General features: G+C 42.5%; 1 protein-coding gene across 1 annotated transcript in view; it reads right to left on the bottom strand.

The window, feature by feature from the left end:
- SPRY2 (sprouty RTK signaling antagonist 2) overlaps positions 1–324 on the bottom strand; it is a 4809-nt gene extending 4485 nt beyond the window's left edge. The window contains exon 1 of the mRNA XM_077750074.1: positions 216–324. The gene's annotated coding sequence lies outside the window, so the exon portion shown is untranslated. The remainder of the gene's footprint in view (positions 1–215) is intronic.
- Positions 325–6278: the final 5954 nt, after the last annotated feature.

The following is a 6278-nucleotide window of genomic DNA, read 5'->3' as shown; positions in this document are numbered from 1 at the left end:
GGACCCCGTATCGGTCGCGCACTGCTGTCCCCGCCGAGGCAGGCCGAGCCAGTTCCACGGGCAGCTCTCTGGGTCCCCCCTGGGAACCTGCGGGGTTAGAGAAAGGGAGGCCTGAGGAGAGACAGACCCCACTCCCGGTCCAACTGCATCTACTCCATGTTGCCCACAACGCGCCGGCCACGGCGCCAGGAGGGTAAGAGCCAAACGTGCCTCACCGTGATCGCGGCTTTGCACCAACCCCTCTCCGCTGGATTCTCTTCCTCCTGTGATGTGCAAATAAAATCCAGCCCCGATGCAAACTTTTCCCCCTTCTTTCTAAACTCTCCTTCANATCCTGAGCCAAAGTCCCCAGCCGATGAGCACTCCGGGGTTCGGGACTGGGGGCGACCCCCCTTCTAGAAATGCACGCGGAGTATTTCCTTTTTCTCAATGAACTGGAGGCCGAAGCGCCAACGGCGAGTCTCCTTTCCTGGCAGATGAGCGAAGGAGAAAAAGAAAACGGCCTTACAGAGACTTTAAGGCCAGATGNGAAGGGTGGTGGGAGGGCTATTGGTTTATTCTTTGTCTACTGGATTAACCCGATTATACACCAGGCACCAGCACAAACCGCCTCCCCCACCTCAGAGCCGTGTAGGAGAGGAACGGAATGCAGATTCGGGTTTCAAGTACTTTATGCTCTGGCCGAGATTTGCTTTTGATTGTGTCGCTCTGTAGTTTTTGTTTAAATATTAGATCCCCCCCGGCCCCCGAAGAATTAGCTATAGGTGAAGGCTTTATGAAGATCTTTCTGTTTTGTTTGACGCAGTAGCTGAAGGAAATCCTACAGTCTGTGCCTTTTAAAAATTATTTAATTCAATAACACATACACGATAACTCAAGGTCGACATGACGGGCTTCTGAAATGGGAGGGGGCTCGCTCGTCCACTGCAGATTTCCTTTATTTAACCAGCAGTCATCATTTCCGACTCCCCCTTTTTTTTTTTATCCTAGAACGTTTCCCAAGAAGATCCTAATGTACATTTTGAAGGAGGTCTGTATTTTCCCACTTAAAAAAGAAATATAAAGATAGGAAACGCACAGAGATATGCATTGCTCTAATTGCCGTTCATTTACTAAAAAACGTCCTTGCACGTGGGAGCACCGGTGGGAAATTACCCACCCCCCCCGCCTGACACTCCTGTTACTGGATTCTAATAATTTACAGAATGTTTTTACTTTACAGGGAAGTACGGTCAAATCTCCCCGAATAGCACCTGCCCCCTTGAGGGGTTAGAGTTCTTGAAATAATGCTAGGAAAACGTAGTGCTTGATTCCCCGGGCCCCTCTCCAGCCCACATCCGTTCGTAGCTACCCCGGCAGTCGCTGCCTTCTCCCGCACTCTCTCTCTAGAATATCCCGGGCGCACTCTCCGCCGCGCTGCGCTCTCGCTCTCCTTCTCCATGTTTCTCTAAGGCTCTCCCCACTCGTCCTGGGCTTGGATCGAGAGATGGCCTGGGAAGTGGCATGCATTATTTCCGGGTACTGGCCTGCGTTTCCCCCACCTCACCCCTCGGCAAGGGTGGACAAGGCTAGGTCTGGCCGCTCCTCTGGGTCCCTGAGGCTAAGGGCAGGGAACAACGGGGTCTCCCCAGCCCGGGCCCTTCGCCCGACGCCTAAGTCCTTTGAGCCTCCGGGTGAACGTAGGCGCCGCTGCGCTTGCGGCCCATCCGGCCACCAGGGGGCGCCCAACCGGCTCAGGGCAGGGGCTGGGGCTGGGGCTCGGGCTGGGGCTGGGGCAGGGGGTGGGGTTGGGGCTAGAGCTACTGGATTAGGGCAGGAGAGGGAGATTGCCGTCCAAAATGTATATCCCGTAGGCTGGTTCAAAATGAATAAAATTCAGATGAGTTTCGGTACCATCTCCTCGGACGCAATCCGTTTGGAATACGAGGTGAGGTACCTAGGTTCGGAAGAATTCCAGCTTTCATCAATAGGAAGGAGTTGGGGACCAAAGCCAAGTTGTGCAAGGCTGGTGGGGGACTCGCTGCCCATGTGAGGGCAGCAAGTCTCTGGCAGAGCAGGTGGAAGATACGCCTTCTCTTCGTCTTCTCAAACCCCTGCCTCCAATGACTGCTCTTGAGGAGACACTTGTTTTTCTCCATGCTATTTTCCCAGCATTTGTAGGAACTTGGTGAAGACACACTGTTCTAGATCAAAGCATAAAATGGAATTTAAATTAGGAGCTTCCAGCTGGCCCGAGTACCTTATATTTTTATTGAGCCAATACAGAAGAATCTAGGAATTTATATTTATCTTTCATGAGCTAGAAAGAATTCCATGTAATCTGGCTCTCCCCTTCTTTCCCGACAGCATCAAGCTTGATGACTGGGAAAACATTTAATCTTTAACTTAAGCGCCAAGTAAAAACAAGTACCTGGTGCATTCTTTCTAACGTAGTCTTTATTATTTTAGTTAGTGAAATTATTATTTTTTTCAGATGTAATGTATAGAACAATATATTGTGCCCCCCCCCAAATTTGCTTAGTGAATTTAATTCTGGAGAAGAATTATGTTTATGTGTATGCAGGTGCATGTATACACAGAAGGAAACGTTGGGTGCAGCTATTGTCCCCAAATTAATTCTCATGTTGCATTCCAAAATTATAACTGGGATTACTTTTGGAAGATATTTCAGAATTATGAAAGAATGTCAGTGTAAAATTTCACAGCGAAGCCCATTTTTAACGGTGTCGTGCAAAGTTCTAGAGAAGCAACCCTGATGCATGAGCAGATGCTGCCATTTTCCTAATGTTGGAAAAATCCGTGGAAATGCTTGCTGCACCCATACTCACTTCTACATTCTCAAGTTGCACCAAGTAGCATGCTTTCTTGGACCTAGCTGTTGAACAGGACTGTGTCCCATACATTTGGGATCTTGTCTCTGCATTCATTTTATTTTCTTCATTTGTTTGGGTTCAGTTCATTTTATAAATATAATTATCCTCCATATCTTTTTTTTTTTAAATGAGGCATTGTATAAACCTTTGTGAATTTTGCCTCCAAGTTTTAGTTTTAGTAGAAGACATCAATAGGGACAGTGTAGACATGCTTCTTTACCAGTAGGTATGCTCGCTGAGTTAAGCCATTATTTTTATGGTTGCATCTACTCATATAAACTTCTGATTTCTTCTGATTTATGTTGTAGTAACGGGAGAATGTATCTTTAAAACAACTCTAGTCCCAGTGTCTTTGAGAGATTGACCAAACCACTTGGCCTTACTGGGTCCAGACCCAGTTTTGATCCCTAAAGGGGAATTCTGCAGTGATATGATTTATTTTTGAGAGAAGAAAAATTAATAGGTATTGACTATTTGGTTGTTTTGTTAGTTTTATAATGAAGGCCATTTATTTATATATTCACATTTAAAACTGGCCCAGAACACAATACTATATACTGCTTCCATGGGAAATGATTTAGTTCTTTCAACCACCATTTCTCCTTACATCCCAAATGAATAGAAAACTTAATTTATGCCCGGTCTCTACTAGGAGGGACCTTCCTAAATTAAATGGCTTTGCCACAATGGACCTTTTAAAGATTTGATGGCCATGATTGTGGTCATCCAATTTTTGAATTGCTTTGATTTCCCAGACTCCATTGATACTGCCTCTAGGAGAGATTGGGAGACACTACACTAAAAGATGCCAAGGAATTCAAAATAGACCAGGAGACTTCTTATCTATATAGCCTGGAGAACTGGAAACAGTTTATCTCTGCATCTAACCTTCTTTGATGATGTCCTCTATCCCTAACCAAACTAGAAGAAAGATCGGAGTGGTAGGAGGGTGGTCTCGATGAGTTGATTTTGAACTGGAGGCTCTCATGAGTCTTGTCGTTTTCAGAGATCTCATATCCAACCTGAATCCACCTAGTGGTTTCTACTGGTAAATCAATCTTCCTGCTATGTCCATGCATGCTATTACTACAATATATGCAAAGTCACATGTGGGCTGAAGTTCTCTAACAAGACAAAAAAGTCTCTTTGCTCGCCAACATGATTTTCTCATTATATTTTTAATAGAGTATATTTGCCCCTTGACCTAAAGATTAAGGTTTTTCCTTTGTAGGACTGATGTGTGCAAAGAAATTCTGATCAGTGTAAACACTGCATTGTTGCTTTGCCTTTACTTGAATAGCCTGAGGCTTATTTGTTTTTCTGTTTGTTTTTAACATTTGATCCACTTTGTTCTGGAATCTTTTTAACTCAATGCTAAAACTTCATATAAGTTAAAATCATAAATTAAAATGAGTGTTTGGATATTTCTGGCCAAGCTTAGTAGCAGTAGGAAGATTGTAGTCTCTGAATAAATAGGAGATTTGGGTTTTATACTCTTCATTATAAGAACACTTGATCAAAAGAGCATAGGAAGTTCAACTTGTTTTCTAAGGACAATGTAGTCAAACAGATTTCCACTAAAGTCATTCTGATGGTCCAGATGCCACAATATAGAGGATACCAGCAAGCCCTGACTTAATTTCAGTTAACAACTCAAATCTAAAAATGTTTAATTTGGTAAAAGGAGTAAGAGTGCATGCAAATTTAATTTGTTTGCTTCTTTGGACAGAAAGTGTTTTGAAGCTACAGGGAGTTGTGAATCATTTGAGAATATTGTGGTGTTTATATAAAACAGCTTTTCTTTTTATGTGTGTATGTATGTACATATGTATTTATATACTTTTGGGGGGGCGGGGCAGAGAGAAAGAGAGAGACAGAGGATTCCAAGCAGGTTCCAGCTGCAGAATCCCCCAAACTCTGGGCTTGAACCTACCATAGTGTGAGATCATGACCTGAGCCAAAATCAAGAGTCAGATGCTCAACTGACTGAGCCACCCAGGTGCTCCTAAAACAGCTTTCCTGTACACACTCTGTGTTATGACTCTTCAAAAGGATAGACTATTCCAAATATTTGGGGAGTGTATATCAAAGCTGCCATGTACTTGTTTGTTAGAGGCCTGAAACTAAAATAGAAAGATTCTTCACCATCTCAATCTTTAAAAAAAAGAAAACACACATTCTGATCTTTATAAACATTAGATGCTCAATCATGCTTTTCATTTAATGAATGAAATTAATGAATGTAATTAATATACATAAATATTTTTTCTTAGCTTTGTAACAGCGCATTAAGAGTTTTTGAATTTTTTATAGATTTTTTTTTTTCTTAGAGAGAGAAAGAAACAGCATGAGCAAGTGAGAGGGACAGACGGAGAGAGAAGAAGAATCCCAAGGAGGCTCCAGGCTCAGTGCAGAGCCCAACACATGGCTTGAACCCACCACTCTGGGATCATGCCCTGACCCAAAATCAAGAGTAGGTCTCTCAACTGACCTAACTGTCTAGGCATCCTGAAATTTTTAATGACAGAATTTAAGATTCATTCCACTAGCCTAGATATTATCATGGAAGTGAATGAAACATGTTTGTTAACACCATGATTTTCAATCACTGAAATAGCAAATATTATCAAATTAAAGATAAATCCTGGAGCACCTGGGTGGCTCAGTCTGTTTAAGTGTCCAGCTTTGGCTGAGGTCATCTCATAGTTTATGAGTTCTAGCCCCACATCGGGCTCTGTGTTGACAGCTCAGAGCTGGAACCTGCTTCAGATTCTGTCTCTCAGTCTCTCTCTGCCCCTCCCCCATTCTCTCTCTGTCTCTGTCTCTCAAAAATAAATAAACATGAAAATAAATCAGTAAATAAATAAATCAATCCCTATGGAAGTTTTGTGTAATAGGAAGGAAGCCTGTAGAGAACACCTATTTTTTTTTAAAAAAAATATTTATTTTGAGAGAGAGAGAAAGTGTGCAAGTGTGGAAGGGGTAGAGAGAGATAAAGAATCCTAAGCAAGCTGTCATGACATGAGCAGAAATCAAGAGTCGGACGCTTAACCAACTGAGCCACCCAGGCGCCCCAACACCTGTTCTTAAACTATATAATAAGGCAGTTAATAAACAGGCTGATGATGGGTGGCTAGAGGATTTAGGTAAAAGTAAACCCTTATGGATTTCTTATTTTGAAAAGTGCATTTGGCAAAAATATGAGCATGTTAATAATTAAAATTAAGTACTAATCTGTGGTGTCAAATTAAGAAGTTAGCACTGGGGCACCTGGCTGGCTGGATCCTCAGTTTGAGCCCCATATTGGAGAGATTATTTAAAAATAAATAAATAAATAAATAAATAAATAAATAAGCTTTTTTTAAAAAAAGGAGTAAGCACTTGCTAATTTTCAAGAACATATTT

This window comes from Crocuta crocuta, unplaced genomic scaffold (genome assembly GCF_008692635.1).
Source record: "Crocuta crocuta isolate KB4526 unplaced genomic scaffold, BGI_CrCroc_1.0 scaffold189, whole genome shotgun sequence".
Classification (NCBI taxonomy): domain Eukaryota; kingdom Metazoa; phylum Chordata; class Mammalia; order Carnivora; family Hyaenidae; genus Crocuta; species Crocuta crocuta.
The sequence above is the reverse complement of the archived record's forward strand: the minus strand, read 5'-3'. Positions and strand labels throughout refer to the sequence as shown.